Here is a 23985-nt window from a genome sequence, read left to right as displayed (position 1 = left end):
TTCCTTTTTCATTCTGTCAGCAATAGGGAAAAATAAAGAAGGGAGAAAGGGGGAGAATCAAGACAGTGATTTTCATGTAAGTGTACTTGTGTTTGGTATCTTCTAAAGATAATTTGTGTTTTTATTTGGTACCATTGCCAGGTCAAATACTGTTGTTTACACATTTGACCGTAGCAGTTCTGCTCAACTCTTATCCACACCTTGTCCTTTAAAGAAAGAAATGTATCTGGAGGCAGTCTTTTTTTAACAACAAAATTCTCCTTGATCTGTCATTGCAGGTGGGGTTTAGAAAAAGCTCAGCTTTAGTAAGTGCTATGAGAAAACCCTTATGTCTCTCGCAAGATTTAGACAATGTTTGTGCAATTCCTTTACATGCTTCAAAAGGTATTAAACAGGAAATGAAAATTTTCAGGTTAACCTTCAGATCATTTTCCCTCAGACAATGAATAAATAAATAAATAAATATCAGGTTAATTTAATACAATATGTCTCTGTTGGTAAGACTTCATTAATAAATGCTGATATAACATAGATCATACATTTTCAGTGAAAGACTTAAGTGTGCGTGATAGCTGTCTATTAACAGATAGCTCTCTATTAAGAGATAATTTAAGCTGGATCCAGAAAACACTTAGATTCTGGCTTCTATTGATATCTTCTTTTACTGTCAGTTTTGCCTGCATTATCATTGCTAGCAATGGCTGTTAAAGTGAAGAAATGAAACTCTCGGTATGAAAGGATTATTTTGCTAATCTTCTTTAAAGCTTCTCCCCAAGTATTCTATCAATATGAGGTTGTTGATAGGAGACAAACTTACTATAAATCCTGTGTTTTGGAGCTGTGATTTAAGTAGCACACCATAACACAATCATGTGGAAGGGTATTTACTGGAACTGTTTGTATTTATTGTGCTGTCCCCTAAATCTAAGACCCAATAGGAATAGTGTTGTCCTGTAGCTGCCCTGGCAAATATGGCTTTTATTACAGAAGATTCACACAGCTTTCAAATCCAATTAGACTCATGTCATCCTGGTGTGGCATACATTAAAACTTAGCAAATGAATCTTACGGAATGACCTGCTGCTTCTGCCATAGTGTTTCTTCCTTTATTAAAGGCTTTTTCAGCCTGAATTTCATTTATTCTTCTCCTAAAAGAAGTGGGCTCTTTTAAGAAAGGGGAAATGTAGAAACACAGACAAGATATTTAGAGGCAGTGCTGCAAATGGTACAATATGTTCCGTGTGAGAGAATAGAGATGACCCGCAGGTTAATAAAAGATAAAACCACTTCCAGGGCCCTGAACTAACTGGCAAGAGAACCCAAAAGTTAAATATTTTTTTTTTTTCTGTGTGTTTCTTTGGTTTTGTTTGGGGTTTTTTTTAGGGAAAAAAAAAAAAACCCAAACAACTATAAAGCAGCACCCCTGCACTCCCATTTTAGCTATCCTAGATGTGCATTGGAAATGTATGTCTGATTAAGTAGATGAAGACACTGTTCCAAAGGTACACTGCAGTGTGATTTCATAAAAAAAAATCCCACAAAACAATAATTTCCTGAGATTCCCCTTACTAAAAAAGACCCTGGGAAAACCACCTATCTTTATAGCCAGTGGGACCTGACAGATTCTTGCTGACTGACCAACTTAATTTTGTTAGGTGTGAGAACTTTTTCTCTAGCACATCAGAATATGAACTAACATACACTAAATATTCTATTCTGTGCAAAGTTTAGTATCGCAGGCTTTAATTTCTCTTCAGCAAGAGCCCTTATTGAAAAGACAATAGGCACAATTCAGGAGAGAGAAGAGTCATAATAATAATCAGAATAATCAGAGAATGTGACTCTATCAAAATTTATTATTGAAGTATGCTTTATAAAATCTGTCATACTTTTAGAGGTGCTTTGCATTGATGAAGTGTTCTAGTCCCTGGTACTTCATCTTTGGTTCCTCAAGTCTTGCAAAGACAGGCATGAGAGATGAAATGAGCCATGTGTGGCAGCATAAAGCCACATCAGTTGACTTGCAAACTGTCCCAGGGCATGATCAGAACAGGGAAAGTGTGCACTAATCTGCACCCATTGGTGCTACCTGTCTAGATTCCTCCTTCATGAACTGGAGAATGATTTTTCTAGCTGCTTTAGGAAAAGACTGGTGGGGCTGGAGAATAAAAGGTTGCTGGAGATAATCCCTGCGGTTGCTCAGGGATTTCCTGAGGGTTGGCACTGGCATGAAATACAAACCCTCCGTCTGCATAGTGGTGTGCTTTAGGACTGATCTATTCATATGCCAGCTCTGGGATTAAGGAGCCTAGCACTACCTTTGCCTCTCTTCTGTGCGCCAAGCATGAGCGCCACATATCTGAGGTTTGTACCCGGCTCCTTTGTTCTAAAGATCTAGGCAAATGAAACGCAAAATTAAATCCTACCAGATCTGAGAAAAGCCAAAGGTGTTTCCTTTAACACTTTGATAAAGACTTTTCTATTTGTAACAAAGCTTTTTGGATGACATAGTGCTTTAGCTTTATTTATCTATTACATGTTATTTTCACTCATGCATTTTCATTGTTTAATTCTTTTCAATTTGTATTGTTGTAAGATACTTATATTGAGGCCACCCTGTTTATTCATGTACTTAATTTGTCCCTGCCATTGCAGTCTGAAAACCTTTTCCAGCAACGGCTGCCTCACAGGAGCAGGCTGCATGCACTGTTGGTCATGAATATTTTGTGTAGTATTTACTTTAGTGAATGATCTGGTATCAGAGCGTACAGAAACCCTTTCAGTCATTTGTGTTATGACTTTTATTCAGAACATGGAGTCTGAACAGAATGCATAGGGTTGAGATTTTGTTAATTTTGCTTTTCTGCCTTGTTGTCTCATGATGCTGTGGTTTGTATTGCAAGTTTGCCACCAATTCTTCATCCATTCTATTTAATTTCCTAGAGAATGTGCCTGGAAATAATCATCCTGTTTCCTCTCTGGTACCTGTGCTTTCTTGTCAGTGGCTTACTCAGCCACTGTTCCTTTTCTGAACATGCAATTTTAATAGAAATGCCAAAGGTAGCAAGTCCACTTTAACGACTAAATGCATTGAAAATCATGGAGTTGATATATTGGAAAGGAGTTGAGAGCTTGCCTCAGAAGAGCTTTTGAAACCCAGCCAGAAATATGGCTAAACTTTAAAAGCAAGATTGTGACTGTGGTGTCTAGTAGGAACTCCTTTCATACCCTGAGGGAGCTAGTTTATATTACTTTTCCAGAGGTATGACAATATCAGAGAATTTGCCTGTTTATACACTCTACTAGGTAAGTGGGTAAAAATAGGCAGGAAAAGTCTACAGCCTTATTTTCTTCTTCCCTCCTGTCCTGGGTTTACCAGTAGCCATTTTTCTCCTTCTTAGTAGCTGGTGCAGGCTCTGTGTTTTGACTTCCAGCCTGGGCAGACAGCTGATAACACCGATTGTTTTTAATTGTTGTTAAGTAATGTTTATTCTGGCCAAGGACTTTGTGAGTCTCATGCTCTGCCGGTGACGAGGGGAAGCCGGGAGGAAGCAGAGACAGGACACCTGACCCAAGCTAGCCAAAGAGGTATTCCATACCACAGCACGTCATGCCCAGGGAGGTAACTGGGAGTGACCCGGAAGGGCACAGTCTCTCTTCGGGGGGGTTGAACTCGTTCGGCGGTGGTATTGTATTCTCTTCTCTTGTTATTTTCTCTTATCATTATTATCATTGGTGGTAGCAGTAGTGATTTGTGTTATACCTTAGTTACTGGGCTGTTCTTATCTCAACCCGTGGGAGTTACATTCTCTCAATTCTCCTCCCCATCCCTCCGGGAGCAGTGAGGGTTGAGGGGGGGTGGGGGGGGTGGGGGTGGAAGGAAAGAAAGAGGGAAAAAAAAGGGGGAGGAGTGAGTGAACGAGCTTTGTGGTTGGGTTTAAACCACGACACCTCCTAAATGATATTTGTTTCTGGTTTGGAAGGACAATAGTTCACTGTTCACTTTTTCTCAGGGATGGATACTCAGCCAAAATCAACCTTCTGTCAGAAATTATGTGAACTAGTTGTTCTTAACTTATTTATACATCAATGTGAATTATGACAATTCACAGCATTTTTTCCAGCCAAACTAATGGTACTCTGTCTAACCACACTTCACTTCTTGTTTATGCTTCATTTACATCAGCTCCTCTCCAGAACCAACAGGAGCAACTGTTAGCAAGGCTTTCTTTTCCTCTTTCAGGTTCAGTGTAAAGGTCAAGGCCATTGTAAAGGTCAAGGCTGATATAAAGGTGTAAGAGCCAGCAGGGTGTATGCATCTAGGCTCCTGGCTTGCTCTGCACAGGGCAATCCCTCTGGAAGCAGGGCTCTCTGTGTGAAACATTCCTCCTTGATTAACTGACAAAAAGCAGAATAATCTGACCCATATATATTAGAGTTGAAAAGACCTCTGAAGTCATCTCCTTCAACCTGTGCAAACAATGTAGGTTGACGTGATCCTTAGGGATGAAGGTTTGCTTTGAAATCACTGACCCTCTCTGCTATATTACCTCCCTCTTCTCTCATTTTGTACTATTTAATCCACAATTTTTCCCTTCAGTAATTTTGAGCTAATACTGTACTTCTACCTGCTTTCCCTATGCTGCCAAGAGTCCTCCCACACCACCTTCACCACCTTCTTTTTATTAATTCTTCATAAGTACTCGCAACTGTTATCATGTCATCTTTTCTCTAGACAGGGCAAATTCAGCAGTTGCTTTTCTTGCCTAACTACTCTTAATACAATAGCTGCTGTCTTCTAAACTTTGATGATTTTTTCTTCCTTTTGGTTTGCTGGCTGCCCTAGTTAAGTCTTTTTTCTTTAAATTTACCACGATTTCCTAGTAGGCAATGCTCAAAGCAGTTCAGATATATCCTTACCAGTGAGGACTGTGTAAAACATTATTTCAGTTCCATGTATAATATCTTTCTTCATGTAGCCACAAGGACAATAATCAAAGGGATAGCAGAAAACACAGAATTTCACAGAAGTCAAAGGAAAGATCACTGAGCACTGTGGAAACTAGTAAACTATTAATTATGACAGAAAGATTAAGAAATTAATAGACTGATGTCCTATGTTTTTAATAATCCAAAGAGAGATATCCAACCATAGATTTATGTATAATTTTTTTCATTAAAAAAAAAAAAGAAATATATTTTTAGGAAAAATAAAAAACCCACAAAAAAAAAAAAAAACAAACAAAACACAAATATAGAAATTCTATTTTAAATCCTTTTTTCCCTTGTGTTCACCACACAATGTTTTGAGAAAACCTCCCTTACAGATTATCAGCCCATCTTGAGGGCACACAGACTCTGCCCCTCATCTGTAGGATACCCAACTCGTGCTACCATACAGCACAACTCCCAGAATGCTGCCTCCTCTTGCCTGTTTCATGCATCTCATTCTAAATCACATCATTTACGGAGTGCAGATGAAATAACTTAGTAGAATGGCAAGTTCCAGCTTGAAAGAAACAATTCTGGTTTGGAGTTAAGAGCATATCGGTAGTAATACTGTGAATAGGAACATGTAGCCTATCTATCTTTTTTTAAATTGCTTTTAAATTGAGGGGATGGATGGGTTGGCTTATGTACGGTTTTATATGTTTGTTTGCTTTCATTTTAATTGCAAATAATTTTTCATAATGTGCACCCAAGATTGTTTGAAACACATCTACAATACCTCATCGTATTTTGCTGTGAACACACTGTGAAAAAATAATGGGGGAGAGAAACATTTGCTTTAAAACATAAAACTTTAATTAAAGGTATCAGTATGTGAGACATCTTCCTTCAGAATATTTTTAAATATTGCCACCTTCAGGCGAAAGTGTATCTAAGCATTTGAGATTTCTTTCACACGGAATCATACAATTCCATATGTGTATGATTTTTAAATCCATGCTAATGCTTTTTTTTTCCTGAGATCTGGGAGGGGAAGAGCAGGCAGTGGTGTGAATTTAGAGAAATTAAATTCTTTGAGCTTATGGAATGAAAAGCAGAGGGGAAGAAAGCACCACAGTGATACATTAAACCAATACAGAGTACAGTTGCCTTCAATAAATCATCTCAGATTTAGCACTATGGTCGTTGGTCTTCTGCAATTTACTTTTCTGTTGCCTTGTCTCTTGCAAAACTTCTCCCAAGCTATCCCTTTCTTTTTCCCCCATTTCTACCCTAGAAAGATAAAGATGATTTATAAAATGGATAGATTCTGCTTGGTCATTTAGATCAAAGTTAAAACAGAATTTATAAGAAAAATTCACTATATTAAGGAAAGGCAATGAATTCTGATGGAAAAGAAAAGGTATTTAAACTGTGCTTTTAATCTACAGCAGAAGTGTCAAAGCTATTTGGTTGAACCAAACATTCGAACCTCTCCTTAAGGCTTCAGGGGGAAAAATGATAAATAAAAGTAACCCTTCTAGGCAGACACTCACATTAAGCAACATCCACATTGTTCATGGTCTTACCTCTGCTGGTTTCTTCCAGTGCTAAGAAGGGAGAGTGGTCCACAGCAGCAGATTATTGATTGACTGATGGCAGGATCCCATTTCCTGTGTATCCAAAGCCAAATCCTTTTCAAATATAGCATTACACAAACAGTGCCCTCCACCTAGAGAAAAATGTCACGCTGTTTGGAAACAACAATGGCAAACACTCTCTCTGGACTGAGGGGTTGCGCTTCACTTCCCACTTAAATGGTTTTGCACTGTTGCACTAAAGAGCTGGCACATTACTCCCCACAGGTGGCTGCATTTCAGCAGCTGAGTGAAGTGAGTCCCTATTTCATCTTTCAGCTGTAGTGAGTACTAAACATAACATAGGGCTCCTCTATTTCCAGAAGCTATTAAACTTCCAAAACATTTACCTCTGAGGCTAAACTTCAATTTTGATTCTGAGAAATGTCTCTATTCAAAAACAATGCATTAAGTGAGAGTGAATTAAGTCCCTTGCAACAAATCGTAGGCATATGCTGGAGCTAAGTGGGGGCTTAAACAGCTTTCTGAACTTAGTCCTTGTCAAAAGTGGCATTTTTATTTTAGCAAGTTTGAGCAAAATCTCTTCATCCATATTTTGAATAATGAGAGAATGGCAATAAAATACATAACCTTACTGAACTTCCATCTGCAAAAGCATTTGAAAATATGGCACTTTATCAATAGTATTCTCATAGATTTTACAAAATGTAGCAGAAGTTCAAAAAAAAAAACCAAAAGCTGACATCTCCAAAATAAAATGTTAGGTCTGCAAAGACTTAGCAGCATCCATGACATAAAAAACCCCTCACTTCCTTCTGGGGAAATACAACCCTCAACCAGCTGACAACAGGACCATGTAAACAAGTTTAAATTCTCTGTTAGTTGAAGGCAATATTTAGTTAATAGGGCAGATGGAAAGGGTTGTTCTCTGTAAGTAGCTGGGCTGGTTGTTTAACCACAGGCACTTCCAACAGATTGTGAGTACAATCCCAAGTGAACTTGGAGGGAAAAGCCTTACTGAGGAAAGGGAGGCAAGTATATGTCTTACAGCTGGACTAATGTATGCTCCCCGCACCCCCCCACCCCCCTTCCCCCCTCCAGCCTGACCTTTATTTCCCATAGCTCTGCACAAGTTAGAATCACCAGTGGTGAGTGGAGGTCGGCCGTAGTGGATGTGTTGCTTGTGATGGCTGCATCTAACTCAAAGGGGATTCAGGGGAAACAGATAACACAATAGCCAAGGGCTAATTTGAACAATGCACAGACCTAACCACAGTGCTGGTCAGTGTCTGACTCAAGTCGGATTTGGAAGAAACTAACATCTGTAGCCAGTATGTAGAGTATGAGAAATGTGCGACTATGAGTCAACTGTCTTCCTCCATAAATTGTGGACAGCCCAGTACCCATTGAGCTCTCATGTATGTCAGCGGGCTGCATGCCAGGATCTCCCCCTGAGGAGGGGCACCTCTCAAGGTTACTCCTCAAAGCTGAGAGATTCATTATTGCATTGGACAATTAGTAAGCAAATTGAGAATAAGTGCACTGAAACTTTGAAATCTTAGCTAAGTGCTATAAAGGATGGATTGTGCACGTAGACATAAAGGATCCAGCTGCACCTAAAGTTGCCTCTGAGAAGGAGTTTAGAACACAAAGGGGCTCAAGGGTACCTTGCCATCGAACCTTGTTAAACCACTGTCACATTTACCATTGAACTTTGTTAACTCACTGTCTTATATGAATCAAATATATTGCTGCTTCTCTCTTACAAGTGAAGTGCATCACTCCATTCTGGGCAACTAAACAATGTGCTGTATGCACCATGTCTATAAAATACTGCACAGAACTTGCAGAGGAAGGTAATAGCTAAGCATTCAATACCTCATTTTCATTCCCATTGTCATTTAGAAAGTGTGGCTGAAGACGAGACACTTTCTGCATTTATAAAATGGAGAATTATAACAAAAAATGAAGGGCTGTAGAAGTGGGTGGTTAGTCAGAAATACTTTCTACAGTGAAGAGAGGAGATAAAAGTGAAATTAGGTACTGAAGGGAGGAAAGCACATCCAACAGTAATGCAGCATTCAGTCACTGGCAAAGGGAGATTAGCAGTCCAAACAACAGATTTGTGGAATTATGTAGAGGAAGAGATGCCTTGGCCATTTCCTCAAATTAAACTGATTGAGGTCTGTGCATTTTATTACATGGATTTTTTCTGATTAGATCTGAAGCTGAATGTTTTTCTTCCCAAGAGTGATTCAGAAACTCAAGAACTTTTTGCACCTTGTTTTGAAATGCCATGCATGGGTGTATCTCAGGGACCCTGTACCATTGCTCCTGCATCCATGGTAGCTCAGAAACTGCCATGTCAGTTGGCTGCTGCCTAGCACTTGAAAAGCTGCTGCAGTTCATTGTGGCTACATGGAGGCAGTTACGATGCACTCATCACAGTGGTATCTGAACATTGTATAATCTCAAAAGTGCTTGAGGATGAATGGCTTATATAAATGTAGAATATTATTACTGTATACTCTACCTAACTGGGACATACTGAATAGGGAGAGCTGCTTTACCAGGGCTATCTCCATGGAAACTGATGACAGTGTGTAGTAATGATTGTTAGTTAGTCAAAATAGCAGTGACATATGTTCAGTCTAAGATATCTGATTTAGTTGCTGGTAAATAAAATACTGTTTAGCCAGGTGACAAATAGGTGTGAAATCCCAAACTGTTTCTTAAATAGGCAAGTTGTCAAGTAAAGATGAAAAAGCGTATTTTTCTAGATCCTTGGGTAGCTCAGTCATAGGTGGATCAGTTCAGGGGCACTGGCTGAGGGCAGAAGCAGTCTGTTGACCTCACACCAAATCACTTTTGATTGTGGCACTGACAAGCCCAGGGACAGCAATAATTCTTGGTTGGCATTTCAGTAGCTCATAAAAGGCGGGTGTGTGCACTGCATTGCATAAACAGATGCACACCAAATACTGCGTTACACTGTCTAGTGATGGGGCTGACCCAGCTTTCCCCAGTGGAAGACATGAGTGCTCTTGGAGTGTATGGGGAGCGCTCTCTTCAATAAGCCATCTTCATTTAACTTCTTCCTTGCAAGTTTCAAGCATGCTTGGGCCTGAGTAGGCCTTTTCATGTGAGTCGAGTAAGTGTCCTTGGACTGTGATTCAGTGAGGTGCGAAGCAAGAATTCTGCTACATTAAAAACAGCAGTCTGTGGGAGCTGCTTAATGCTGAGAGGCTTGATGGACTTGGCACGTATGGAAGTGCTACTACTTTGCTTTCTCAGCCTTAAACTATTCACTTAACTGTAATATAACAGTATATGGGTCCATGCCCTTTTCTATAAGAATGTCGATCTTCTCTCACATGAAAAATCACATATCCTCTTCACAGGAAAGAAACACCAAGTCTTTGATTTCTCTGTTAGATAATCATGCTGGTACACTCTTCAAATGATTGCACTCTTTAAAATGGGATATTAAAATGAAACACCCACGGATGTTCTGTAATGATTTACAACCTTGCTGGTTAAAGACCTTGGGCTATTTTATTTTACAATGGGACCAAAGAGAATTTACCATTTTTCCTGTATGAAGAAACCCTAAAGATACTGGTAAGTGATTTCTGAGAAAAAATTTATAAAGTCACCATGAAGCCAGTAGGTGATCTCAAAAATTATTCGTGTATACTTGTCAAAATTAGTATTAGACACCAGAAGTATTGTTTTCCATGTGAGAAATCCTTTTACATATACTGTGCAGTTGATTGCGTAACCCCTGGAAGTTGTGTCTTATTATAGCTGCTTGAAACATACATTGTTAAATTAAAAGCATTCAAAGTGTATCCTGTTTCTGAGTTCACCGAGTTTCCATATATGTTCAATGTTTCTGTGGTTTTCTCTTCATACTGTCAGCAAGTTCTGGACTCTGGAATCCAAATACTGGGTTTGCTTCTCATCCTTAACTGAAAGACACCATAAAAACTGAGCAAACCCTGTGGTGTTATGGGCTTCAGTTCTAACCTGTACAACGAAATTGTTGTCAGTAAGCCGTAATGCCTTGTACACTACATTTGATATATTTCTTGAAACCTCAGCTGCTGAAATCATGTACAGAATTAATCTCATCTAACTTTACTGTATGAAAATTGAAGCATCTGTTTCAAACTGGTTTCCTAAGTGCTCCCTCTCCTATGCACAGCTGTGTAAATAGCCTGTTTGGTGGAGTTCCAGGACAAGGTGAGGTTAGAGTTTCTGGAGATGCTTTTCTCTGTCTCCACTAACAGAAAGGGACTCTGGCTGGCATGCTTAGGCAGTTCATTACTTCTTCCCTTTCTGAAACTTATCCTCTGGGTTCCTTATGCTAAACTTCCACAACATTTTGAATACTTTTTACTGTCTATCTTTCAGTGCATTGCTTGTTGTTTCTCTTTACAGTCTAAGACTAGCATACTATGTATATATCCCTATATTTCCCACCTCTTTAACATATTAGTGATGGTGAAGCTATGAGGGTCTGCCTCCAGTGCTCTGTGCCCCATAGGTCCTGGGACTCTTACCTGCCTCCTGGGAGAAATTCAGTGCAGAGGCTCTCCATGGAGCCAGCTGACTGTTTCCTATGGGACCAAGAAAGGCAGGGGTACCTCCTTGAGAAAATTCTCAGCAGAGCTCATAGGACAGGTGACGAAATTATTTCAGATGTAAATATTCTGCTCACACTTGCAGCTGTATAATCTAGAGTACCTCCTGATCTAGAGATGTGAGAACAAAATGTAGACCTATTAACTTAGCTGTTCCTAGGGTGTGAGAATGACAATTACAAATAGTTTAGCCCTGGATAATTAGACAACAAACTTCTTGTTAACGGCTAGCAGGAAGCAATTCTTTCCACGGTCTTAATTTACCGTATTTCACAGAGAAGCTGAATCAGACTCATGATTAGTTTTATTCTCTGTAAGCCCTTTCAAGTCACAGGATTAAATAAAATTATGACTGAGCGTAATGATGGACATGGATCAACATGTCTTTTTCTCTCTGTCAGGAAATGGAGCTTTATGAAAATGTTTCCTTCCATTATTAGTTTACAAAAGAAAAGTCAAATTGAAAAATAGGGGAAGCTATAGTCCACAGTAGGAGAGGAGAGACCATTTCAGCATTTCCCAATTTGCCAAAAAATATCTTCACCTCCCTCATCATCACTTTTCATTCCCCTCACCTCCCAGCTCAGGTTAAAATATTTACTAAGGCTGTTTCCTAAAGCCACAGCAGCTAAATTGCTTTGCTATGGTGTGGATTTACAACAGGATTCTTGTGATTCGTGCCCAGGCACTGAAAAGAACTGTGGCTCATCATGCAAGTGGCATATCTAACAGTCAGGCTAACTGGTGAAACGATAAGGAAAAGAAAGGAAATCGCTCATGGACATGCCTGGGAATTGACACAATAGTTTTCTCTGAAATGGTTGTGTCATATTGTGAAATACATGCTCGGACCATTTTAAAACTTTTTATTATTTACTCAATAGACTGTAACAACTCTGAAGTTTACTGCAGATTTATGCAGTAGACCAGCTCTGTATTTTTGGTCTGTCATGTTGATACCTGCGAATAAAGGGTTAACATTGTGCCTGCTTGCTGAAGCAATCACTGTGCTTAGTGAAGCAGGACAGTAGGAGTCAAAGCTGCTAGAATGGTGAAGCAGAATTGTAGGAGTTACAGCTGCTAGGCAGAATTGCAGTAGATAAGATTCATAGCTTAATATTTAAGACATTCTTGTTCAAATAGTATCTTTAGAAAGAAAAGGAACAAAAGATAGCCAGAGTAACAAAATTTACAAACGTGACAAGTTTCTGCTTTAAGATACATAAAACCGGCTTGTACCGAACCTGAGGTTTGGATAGGAACCGGAACCTTATTGAGTCTGCTTCAAAGCAAGAGGTTACTCATGGTGATGAACTACAGGCCTTCATCTTCACGACCCCTAATGATCACCACCAGGAGGCACTGCGCAGCTGCACCAATGGGACAAATGCCAGAAAACTAATTATAATACTAGATGGGAATAGGTTTTGCATATATATTAGCTGTGAAGCAATCTCATGTTTAGGTGATCATTATATGTAATATAAACGAATTGAGTGACAAAGAAAGGGTGCGCATGCTTTTGGAGGAGTGATCCCCATGTGCCTCAGTGCTGAATAAAGCATACCTACTTTACAACTCTAATGAGTTGTGGAGTCTGTCCACGTATCAATGTCAATATTGAGACAAGGGGGGCACAAAATCACAAAATGGAATATATAAACCTTTAGAATTAGTTTTAAGTAATGTCAAGTTTGACGGCTTTGTAACAGTAGCAATGGAAAATTACTGGGGTGCACAATACATAGGAAAAAAATAGAGTACAGCTAAAGAACATACTGAGAATTCTTGTGCAAAATAAATCATTATAGCTGACATAGTTTAACTGTAGTGCATCCTGGACACCTGCCGTTCCCATATACTCCTTATCCCTGTGTCCTGTTCTTCTAGACTGTTTTTCTTAAAACTAACTGGTAAGTAGGAGGATAGGAGGATTATTATGTCTCTGGTGCTAATGATCCAATTAAGCTGGTATGAGCATCTACTGCGCATGCTTCGAAGGCTGCCAGAAGTGATGAAGATTGTTGGAAGAAGTAAACGACCCTCAGAGATCACCACCACAATTTTGTACGCATGAGGGGAACTTTCTGGAAAATTCTGTAATCCATACGTAGCCTCATGAATATGTATGTATGCCCAGGGGCTATATAAGGACAGCTTAGTGTAGCAATAAGAGAGAGACATGATAGGTGGAGCCATCCCCCCTGTCTCCCGGTGCCGGAATAAAGAATACCTGCTTGTCAACTTAAAACTTTGTTGGCGAGTTTGTCCCTGGAGTTTTCTCCGAATCAATATCCATGTGAGCAATTACAGAAGGGCATATTTTACCCAATGGACCATAGTGGCTTCTCTGGAGCCTGTTATATTGTACAGTATTTTGTAACATGTTGCAGTTCCAATGTTAATATAGGCATACTCATCTCCATGGGGGCCTCTTTGAGTATGCTCTAAGGACTGATTCCCTTCTAAGCAACTTGGGTGCCTGAACGGAAAGGGAGATTGCTCCAAAAAACAGTACATTGTGCCAAGCTTCTGTCTCTTTAAAACAAGAGACCTGCCTTCTGGAGGTGAGCAGGTCAGTGGGATTTAACATCACTGTCCAAATTTTACTGGAGGATTGTATAGTTAAACTAGCATGAAGAAACCACAACAGTCTCCAGTCACCTGCTAGCCCCTGCATGCTTACTTGAAAATATTCTTTTTCTGGTGTACCTGCAAATGTCTCTCTGACCTTGTCTGAAGCACACAGAATTTCATTTACTGTCTTTAAATAAGGCAGGCACTTGGCTTTGTCTTGCACTGATTCTTGTCAGTGTCCCCCTGCAGAGGATCTGTATGTTTCTAGTGACTCAAAAGGGAAGATAAAGCTTGACTTGAAGCATCCTGTGAAAGCCTGAGGAGCAAGGGTTTGCTTCTCAAAACATGAGCCTCTCTCCAGGTTGGATGAGAAAGGAGCTCTTCTGTAAAAAGCAGTCACTCAAGGCTACAAGTATTTCACCTATGCCTGGCTTTCCAACAGAATGACAAAACCTGAGCTTGAATTATTTAGCTCAGAGCTCGTGTGACAGACAAGCATCATGTACTAGCTATTAAAACACCTCCTCAGTTTAAAGCTGGACCAGAATCTCAGTGCATAAGCTATATGACTGGAAACTTTTCATATTGTCATCTCTGCTCCTTCCCTTACTTCAGTGAAACAATATTGATTGGACTTTTTTGATTTCTGCCTTTTTTCTGTTTTCTTAGTTCTTGCAAAGCTGCTGGCGTTAACACCACTAAGAAGGGAGTTTGCATATGCAAATTTTACTCCCTTAATTAAAATAAGGAAATTGATTACACTGCTGAGCCCCAGAGCTGCAAATATGTAAACAAATGTTACATGCTCAGAAAGGAAGAAAAGTGAGCCTTAAGTCATGGTTTTGTGATAGACAAAATTAAATTCCTCATTCCTAAATTCAAGTGCATGCTGTTCCAGAAGCACACTTTGTGGTTATTTATTCATTTATTTATTCAGATTTGGGATTGTTTTGTTTTCATTTGTATTTGCTCCTCTGACTTGGAACCCCCTTGCTTTCTGTTAGTTGGAATAAAGCAATTAAGAGCAGGTGCAGCTTGAAGAATGTGATGGGGCATCTAGAAAAAATGAGTAACAGGAAAATCAAGCCATGGGTTTTCATTTGGTTTTTAATTGTCTTTTAGTATGTGGCCTTCATCCTTTGAAAGCCAGAGAATCCGTGCTTCTGCTGCCTCCAGAAGTCATGAGGACTTTCACTGGTGGATCTGAGAATACAGTCTGGTTGAGACATGGTCTCTTTGTAACCACCTTTCTCAAAGTGCTTATTCCTGTCCTTGCAGGGTAGTCTTTAGCCCCCTTTAGCTATGTTGATACAGCTGTCCTTAATAAATTGGATGATTCAAATGATCTGGTCACAAGAAAAACAAAAACCCCAGCAGAATATTCTAATACGGTACTGAGTTTTCCCTAAACAGGTAACTTCAGTTATTAATTCAGAGCATAGTTCAGTAAAGAGTCATGGTGTGACTGAAAACCTTGGTGTGAGCCAGTGGAAAAAAATGTCTGGGCAGGGATAAATTGAGGAGCAAGTATTTCTTAGACTAGATATATTGGTGTCATGAGCATACTTTGCAGATGGACCCTCTCTGATAGACAGTAGTGTTACTTTTCAGTTTTCCTAAGTTCTTTTAAGCATAAACCAGTGTAGCAGTGCAGAAAATCTGCTGTCCTTACAAAGTGTCATTTTGAGCCATCAAATTCCAGTTCCCTTTTTGATGACTGTGTTACCTCCCAGTCTTAACAAATAAAGACCAGTCCTGGAACATATCTGGGAGTTAAAAGGACACAAGATACTTATATTGGTGTAGTTCCCACCCACATCTCCCTAGGTGCTTCCTTAAGAAGCCATATATAAGGTGCAAAAGTAGGCGTGATATTCTTCCATGCTGTTTTGTTACACTTGTTTTGCAAGGCAAAAGTGACTGTACACAGTATTAGTAGAGAGTAAGGCTATTGTTTTGGGTAAGAAACTCTGAGATTTTCCACACATTTAAGAAGTAACATTGCAAGGACTTATTTTTTTTTACACCAATCTTAACATTTGGAGGTCTTTTCTGCTTACTGTCTGACTATCTATGAGTTTTGCTGATACGAAAGATACATAGCAAAATTCAGTATCTGCACAGATGATCCCCCTGAAATGGCAAAGGCTGATGCCAATATGCAATATTTTCAGTTTGTAAATTCCACTAACTTACTTAACTTAAAGATACAATTTAAGCCCATTCTCCATACACAGCCTCTAATCGATTAGGAGTAACTAACTGTAAAAGAGAACTTGTAAAATAAATTGCCACAAAACTCACAGCATATGAAAGCATAGCTAGCAGGATCTAAGTTCAAGGCAGATCCCAGCTACCAAAAGTACCAATCAGAGTACAGCCTTGGATGAGATTTATTGCCATTATTAAGAAAGGTGATTTTGATCAACAACCATAGAATCAAAGCATGTATTCACCAATATCCCCATACTAACCCCAGCATAAATACACAAATTGCCATACTCTGATCTGTGACATAGACAGAGATTGCAGCGTCATCCAGAAAACAGATCTCTCTGTTTTGTCTTAATTTTGCATGGTACTTAGTACACAGCCAGAGTAATACCCAAATTAGATTATTAATAGAAAACAATGCATTTCCTAAAGACGAACTAGAACCCAAACACAAAGGGCAAGTTAGTGTTATTGAGATTAATTATATTGTCAGCTCCTGTATACGTCGCATTAACATTAATCACGGCTTCAGCCACATGCATGTATATATCTCATTAACTCAAATGGGCAATACATGCTCATAGAGCTCTAGTTAATACTGATGGGAATTGCATATACGTGAAACACTCGTTAGCATTAATGAGGGTTCTCCTGTGGATGTCTAATGATCATTAATGGGAGTTACACGCATGTGTAGTTCCCATTAACATTAGTGGCACGTGCATTTCTCATTAATACTGATGGAAAATACAGGAAGCCATATCTCTCATTAATATTAGGAGGAGCAATGCATATACTGCAAGGAGAAAGCTACTCCTGAAATATTCTCAATGAGGAAACTTTGAGCTGTTGTTAATTCTGTTCTAAAGCAACTTCCGTTGCTGCTGTCTTTCAGTGAATTATCCAAGGTCTCCAAGACCTTGGCTGCAAGGCACAGGTTTTCTTCCCTTTGGTACCAGACATCACGTAGATTCTGTGGAGGTTTATTTTTAAGCAAACAGATTTCTGAATTGCTGCTATTTCAAAGAAAATTCTGTATGTGCTTTTCACAATATAGGGGTGGCACACATCAGCTGCTGAGTTATTGCTCTTAGGCACACAAAATTTATAAGTTCTTGTGATCATAACTCCATTTTACACCATGCACTAATGCGGTATTGTGTTAAATTCTGAAGTGGTTCCTGATGAATGTAGTAGAGACTAAAGTCCATAGCTTCCCACTGGATTAAAAAAGGTATGAATTCACTACAGTACTGAACTTTTTATCCTTCCAGTTACGAAAGAGTTCAAATTCATACAGTCATAGAATGGGTTGGAAAGGACCTTAAGATCATCCAGTTCCGACCCCGTGCCATGGGCCAAGGGCACCTTCCATTAGACCATGTCACCCAAGGCCCTGACAATCCAGCCCTGAACACTGCCAGGGATCGAGCATTCACCCCTTCTTCAGGCAACCTGTTCCAGTGTCTCACCAACCTCACAGTAAAGAACTTCTTCCTTGTATCTAACCTAAATCTCCCCTGTTTAAATCCATTGCCCCTTGTCCTATCACTTTAGTCCCTCATGAAGAGTCCCTCTCTGGCATCCAAAATTTTTGGGAAGCAGAGCTGGGAATTTCTTTGAATTCAGTGCCCCTTTCAAAAATGTGTTCTAACACCTGCCAAACTGTTTCCATGAGCTTTTCTATACACTCACTTTTAGATCTCCTTTTGAACATCTGCAATTGCTGCTGTGTAGTGTCAGTGCAAGAGCTCAGGGTTTCATGTGATGGGGCAGCCAAGGGGCTGCTGGAGAGGACTTCCCTCCATCCTCCATGGGGCATTGCTGGTTTGGTGAGTGCTGAAGAGCTAGAAAGAACCTGAAGCTCAGTGCCAGGTGGGCACATGGTGTCCACATGGTGTGAACTGGGATGAGCAGACCGGGTTAAGGAAGAATGCTGATCTTCCTATCAAGGTACATACATGAGACAGGGGAAGGTGATTGTATAAAGCTCTTGCCTGGGAATCAAGTGCTTTGGAAACAGTTCTCACCTTCATATCCCATTGTAGGTTAAATTCTTTTTCCATTCTTTGCTATAGCTACCACCTTGTACACAGTAATTATAACCTGAAATAGGATATCTGCATGCCAGTCTAATGGCTTAGCTACAGTTAATACTAACAATAACAGCCACCCCAGATACATTCTATTTAAAACAGAAAGAAATATATTTAGTCTTAAAAGTGCCCTATGGTAAGATAGTCTTATTGCTTTTCTCATTACTGTACAGAATTAGAATATCCGCTGTCCATGCAAATCAGTTAAAAAAAAAAAAACAAAAAACAACAACAACAAATAAGGCTTGCAAATAGGAGATGAAAATTAAAGGATTATGTTTGTCAAACACACCTACTACATCACATTTCCTAAGTCTGGTGGAGGTATATATTGCACCTTTCTATGCCAGTAAGTCCCTGATACACAAGAAAGCTTTAGTGTGGAAAATGGCAGGCTGCATTACTGCAGCTGCTGCTCCATTTCAGGAGCCTTCTGGAGAGAGGGAGCAAGAGTGTGAGAGCAGTTTCTAAGTACCACAAGAGCTGTGCAGACAAACTGCCTCGCACAAGCCTTTTCTACCTGCCCTAGCCCTTCCCCTTTGGCAGTATGCATTGAGCACTCTTCTCTTGCATATTGGCTCCTCATCATTACAGTAAGAGATGCTGTTGCCACCACCTTTACCAGCAGATGTTTTATTGCAGGGCTCCCTGACCCCAGAAGGGTCTACATGGACACTGTATGTAATCTACTTCAGTTTGCATGAAAATCAACACCAAATTTAGGTACAGCAGGCATAAATGCATAAAACTTTTTATAACCACAAACATACAGATTCAGATTTAGGCTTGCCTAAGACACATACGTGCACCCAAACACATTTATCCACACCCACATTTACCCATCCAGTCTAATGCTGGAAAGGTGATTCTAGTGCTAAAGGATGACGGATGTCAGAAGACATCAAGGAAAATCACAACAATAATATTCTTTCTGGCTGCAACCGCATTAAAGATTCTAATGTGTAACTACAGCTTTCACTTATAATTCAGGATTCAGCTGCTAAACAAACTAAATAATTTATCAAATACAATATGTTCTAACTCTGCAGCTTGCAAAAGCTGTAGCCATACTTTTGTTTCAAAGAGTCACCAAATGGTGGAAATGTCAAGCTCTTCCTTAAAGGGCATCTTCCTCAATTCCCTTGGTAGATAGCACCATTTTCTGTTTTATTTTTCCTAAAGAGGTTTTATTATTTTCCTACTTTTCATCAGGGTGGGGTTGCCATGGCAATAAAGTAGGATTTCTTGCTGGATTTCACCTTTGCTGTCTTGCTTCATATGGTTCTCTCTCCTCAGAGCAAACATGGTGGACGCAGTGCACATACAGATGTGTGATTTCACATTTCTTTCTTGAGTGTGCTTGGCAGCTGCTCTCCTTAGACAGGCAAAGCAACACTTCACAAACAGCACTTCGCATTCATCCTTCCACTCTCTAGTGGCCACCATTACGTCTCCCTTGCTTTGTGAGCTCTCTTTTAAGATTGACAGACTTTCATAAAAGGTTTGCTTTCAGTGTAAACAGAAATATTTGTTTAAACATTTCAGTTTATTAAATGACCAAATTATTTCCCCTTCTCTTTGAGTTAGTCGAGGTTAAATTATGAAATATGCTACAATGGAAGTCAAAAACATCTATTTCATATCCCTGTTGATATGCCAGAGCTAAGCTGATTATTGAATTTAAAAGGCTGGGTTTAGGTTGCAACTCTTCCATCATGACTGTGCCCCTCAACTGGCTCTCTCCTTTCCTTTTTGTCAGTGTTTATTGTCATCCCAATTTTCCCAGTTAGACTTCTAGGACTTCTCTCAGGAAAGAAGAGAGGTTCAAAAATTGAATCACTCACTGGGATGAAGAGTTTTCATTTTATCTATCTCTCCTGTATCTTTCAAAAATGGATTATAAATCTGTTATCTCTATCTGAATTTCACAGTGGTAGCATCTCAGAAATCCAGATAAAAGGAACAGAAAATGCAAAATTAAGTCACAGTTCTTCAGTTTGAACTTTGGAGATCAGCTCTTCTTTCTCTGTGGAGTAGCATCAGAGGAAATAGCTGGCATTTCAGGGTGCAGTAATGAATAATGCATCCCATGGAAGTATCACTAATATCATCAGAATTTAAAACTCCATATCCCAGTAGCTGTATGCCACAGAAAGAAATTTAAAAATACATAGTGTTTTTAATGCAATGTGACTTTTTTCAGGTTAGTGTTTGGGTTTCTCTTTGCAATGCAACTGAAGTAAAGCAGTGATGTATTGCATGAACTCTTGTGAATTAGCCACGATGCCTTTCTTTGCAGGTTTTCAATACTTTGCTTGTAATGGCCAAGCTGAGGAAGCTCTTCCTGATTTCTAGTTAAGTCTTACTCTCTTGCTTTCCTTCTGTTTTAGTTTCCCTCTGCTCTTACTAAAAGTGTCCTGGAAGAGTATCAGTGGAAGTTTAAAGTATCACTGTTTGTTCCTCTGACTTCATCCATCTCTGACTGCCAGTCACACTTTTTCTCTTGACCAGGTACTACTAGTGTAGCTGTTGTTCAAACATTAGAGCACCCAAGAGACATGGGCATTGTCTCTTTCTTCCATTTGGTTAATGCCTTAGAAAACTTAAAATCTGGGTAGAAGACGAAAGTCAACATGTGGATATCAAGACAGAGGGGGAAGAAAAGGTGCAATGAGACTTCACAACTATGCAAGCTAAGCAGCAATATCGGTACTGTGATTATTATTTATTTGCAGGTTATTATAATAAAAGAAAGATAGAAGGGGAACCTCCAGAGCTGTCAGATAGCTACTTCATAGGATGTAGTGGGGCAAAGAGCATCAAGTTATTTGCCTGAAAATCTTGCACTTAGCGTACAAGGTTGGCGTGCCAGATGATGGGTGGTAGGAATTGGTTTCTTAATAATGAAGTCACTCAGAAAATTTAAGAAACTTTTCTGTGATGTGAGAGCATTTCATGCTTTGCTGAACTGGAACTTCTATTTTCACCCTCATAGTAATGTCCTGCAAGTACAGATTCACTGCTGCCATCATGTTAAGGACTGTTTGTACTCCACAAGAGAGACTCTGTTTACTAGTTCTTCCACAAACTTACACTTCCGAGCATGGTATGTCATAGCTACAGCGATAATCATGGTTGTAGAACGAGCTGTGCTTCGGCTGCTTCTCTTCAGGTTGGCTGCTCAGGGCAGGGGCCAAGCTTCCTGCTAGCTGTTTGCGCAGGACCAGACAACCTCCTGCCTTTTAAACCAAACCTGAGCTCAGTTTACTAACACACAAGGCCCAGCTTTGTCTGGCACTCGTAAGCCTTTCCTCAGACCAGTTATGACAGTGCCAACTATAGTGACCCAAAAGCACATTCTGCACAAAAAACAAGTGTTCATTATAGCCCCTGTTAGCAGGGCTTATTGACAGGGCTTTAAACTAGTTATGAAGGGGGGAGGGGATTTAACTGGGCCTGTTGGGGACAAGCCCAAGAGGAACATGCTAGGGATTGAAGGATGGCGGGCTAAGGAGGACTATCAATCTCTTGTTTCACTTGTGGGAAAGGATAGCTTTTTAGACCCTGTCCCGCAGGGGAAAAAGAGTACTAGGACTGGCTCCCTGAAATGCCTGTACACCAATGCACGCAGCATGGGGAATAAACAGGAGGAGTTAGAAGTCTGTGTGCAGGCTAAAGGTTATGATCTAGTGGCAATTACAGAGACATGGTGGGACAGTTCACATGACTGGAATGTGGTCATGGATGGCTATGTCCTTTTTAGGAAAGATAGGTCAGCGAAGCGAGGTGGTGGAGTTGCTCTTTACGTGAGAGAGCAACTAGAATGTATTGAGTTCTGTCCGGGGTCGGATGAGCTGCAGCTGCCTACTTACTGTTGTTTTAAAAATGCACTAAACTGTTACTTTAAAAATGCAGCAAGTGAGAAGAGGAAAATTTGAATGTTAAGACTTGAGACTTTAGTGACAAAATCAGGAATGAGACCTCCTCCCACCTCAGCTTGGCTTTCCATTACATGTAACTATTACATAGCTCCATGTGATGTATGTTTCTGGTAGTTACTATTCTAACACAGCTGCACTCCCTGCCATTTAATTCAATGACAATATGTGTCAAAAATCATTTGAGGGGCAAGGTGGGGAAAAGCCTATGATTTTGGTAAGCCGTGTGTGCTGTTTATACTTCTAAAATGCATTTAGTGTGAAAATCTGATGGCTCTTGGAAATAGCTTCCTGGACTTTTTCAGAGCTTGCCAAGAACAACAATAATTAACATAACGAATTTGTGTGACAGGAACAAAAAGGCTGGCCATATGTTTTGTTTACAGGACTCCACTATTTCTCTACTTCAACCTGCATTAAGTAGTATCAGAACTGAAAACACGGTTCATTACTTACCATGTTTACACTGAATTGCTGTGTCAATTCCTGAAGTGAGTAGCTCGAGAGAGGACGCCTTCAACACCGGAGCGGAGGAGAGATCAGCGTCCAGGAGCCTCAACTCAAGAGTAGCGAGAGCCTGAAGTCCTCGACGGGACTTGCCCAGGAGCCGGCAGCTCGGCTGACGCGCGCAGGGACTCACAGGGGCGGACCCAGGAGAAGCAGCACCAGCCCTGAGTGGTTAAAACCCTGCCCCAGGGAGCGCGGCGAACCGAGCGGGCAAACGGGGTGGGTTGAGGCGGTTTGTGTGGCAGTTCACGCGAGCAGGTGAGCGGGATGGTGAGCACTCGCCGTATGACCGGGGCCCGGTCTGGGAGCTCTGCTCTGGCTGCCCCGGCGGTGGCCAGCGCAGGCACCCAGACAGAGCCGATGACAGGCTCGGAGTGTAGAGGGTGCCTGCACTGGGCTTGTGAGGGAAAGGTGCACAAGGGGCAGGACTACGCTCGGTGCTCCCTGGGGGAGGCCCTCCTGCAGCAGGTGGCTGAGCTGCGGGATGCTGTTAATAGGCTGCAAGATGTCAGGGAAGCTGAGAGGAAGCAGGGCTGCTTGTGCTAGCCCCGAACTGTGCAGGGGCCTCAAGCTTCCCCTCCAGCTCATGGAGAAAAGAAGGCGGCTGTTAACCCGGGAAGCTGGGAATTAGTAACAAAAAAACCCCAAAACCGAAAAACAAACACAACAAAGAAAGGAGGAAGAGGACAATTAAAAGCAAGGGGCTTCCTGCTAAATCGGTTGTCCCCACCCAGAGCCGCTTTGCTGTCCTGCAGGGGGCTCATGAGGAAAGGCACCAGAAACAACCAGCTGGTGCACTGCTAAAGAAAACCTCTACTGGTGCTGCGAGCGAGGAAAAAGCAGCGGGTCGTAGTAGTAGGGGACTGCACTTTGAGAGGGACACAAGCACTCATCTGTTGGCCTGACCCAGTCTCAAGGGAGGTGTGTTGCCTACCTGGGGCACGGATCAGGAATGTTGCAGAGAGGCTGCCTGCTCTATTAAGTCCCACAACTGTTACCCACTTCTAGTGATCCATGTTGGGTGCTAGGGATATAGATAGTAGCAGCCCGGGGAACATAAAGAAGCACTACAGAGCCCTGGGAGAGGTGGTTAGGGGCTCTGGAGCTCAAATTGTCCTTTCGCCAATTCTCCAGGATACAGGGGAGGACCTTAAAAGAGCTAGGAGGATTGGCCAGGTTAATAAATGGTTAAAAGGATGGTGTCATAGTCAGGGGTTTGGGTGTCTTGAACGCAGGACCCAAGTTTGTAGGCCAGGTCTACTGGGGGCTGGTGGAGCTGCTCTGATAAAGGGGAAGAGTGGTTTTGGTAGGAGGCTTGCCAGACTGGTCAAGGAGGCTTTAAACTAGATGTGTTGGGGGTGGGGGGCATCATTCCATCCCAACAAACCCAGTCAGTTCCCAGCACCTATAATAAATGCTCGGAGCAATGTAGAGATATTCCAGCCACTCCGGCCAATGAGCCGGCTTCAATTGGAGCTCG

The 23985-nt window shown here is 40.9% G+C and overlaps 1 long non-coding RNA gene across 2 annotated transcripts in view; it reads right to left on the bottom strand.

Moving 5' to 3' along the window:
- LOC136010992 (uncharacterized) overlaps positions 1–22565 on the bottom strand; it is a 49158-nt gene extending 26593 nt beyond the window's left edge. The window contains exons 1-3 of one of the 2 annotated variants that reach the window (XR_010611131.1): positions 22455–22565; positions 6519–6602; positions 5982–6222 (exon numbers count right to left, since the gene is read on the bottom strand). This is a non-coding gene — a long non-coding RNA (uncharacterized LOC136010992). Of the gene's footprint in view, positions 1–5981; positions 6223–6518; positions 6603–22454 lie in introns of those variants that run through there. The other variant, XR_010611132.1, reaches the window with a different exon arrangement.
- Positions 22566–23985: the final 1420 nt, after the last annotated feature.

The sequence above is a fragment of the Lathamus discolor genome, chromosome 3 (assembly GCF_037157495.1).
Source record: "Lathamus discolor isolate bLatDis1 chromosome 3, bLatDis1.hap1, whole genome shotgun sequence".
Taxonomy (NCBI): Eukaryota; Metazoa; Chordata; class Aves; order Psittaciformes; family Psittacidae; genus Lathamus; species Lathamus discolor.
The sequence above is the reverse complement of the archived record's forward strand: the minus strand, read 5'-3'. Positions and strand labels throughout refer to the sequence as shown.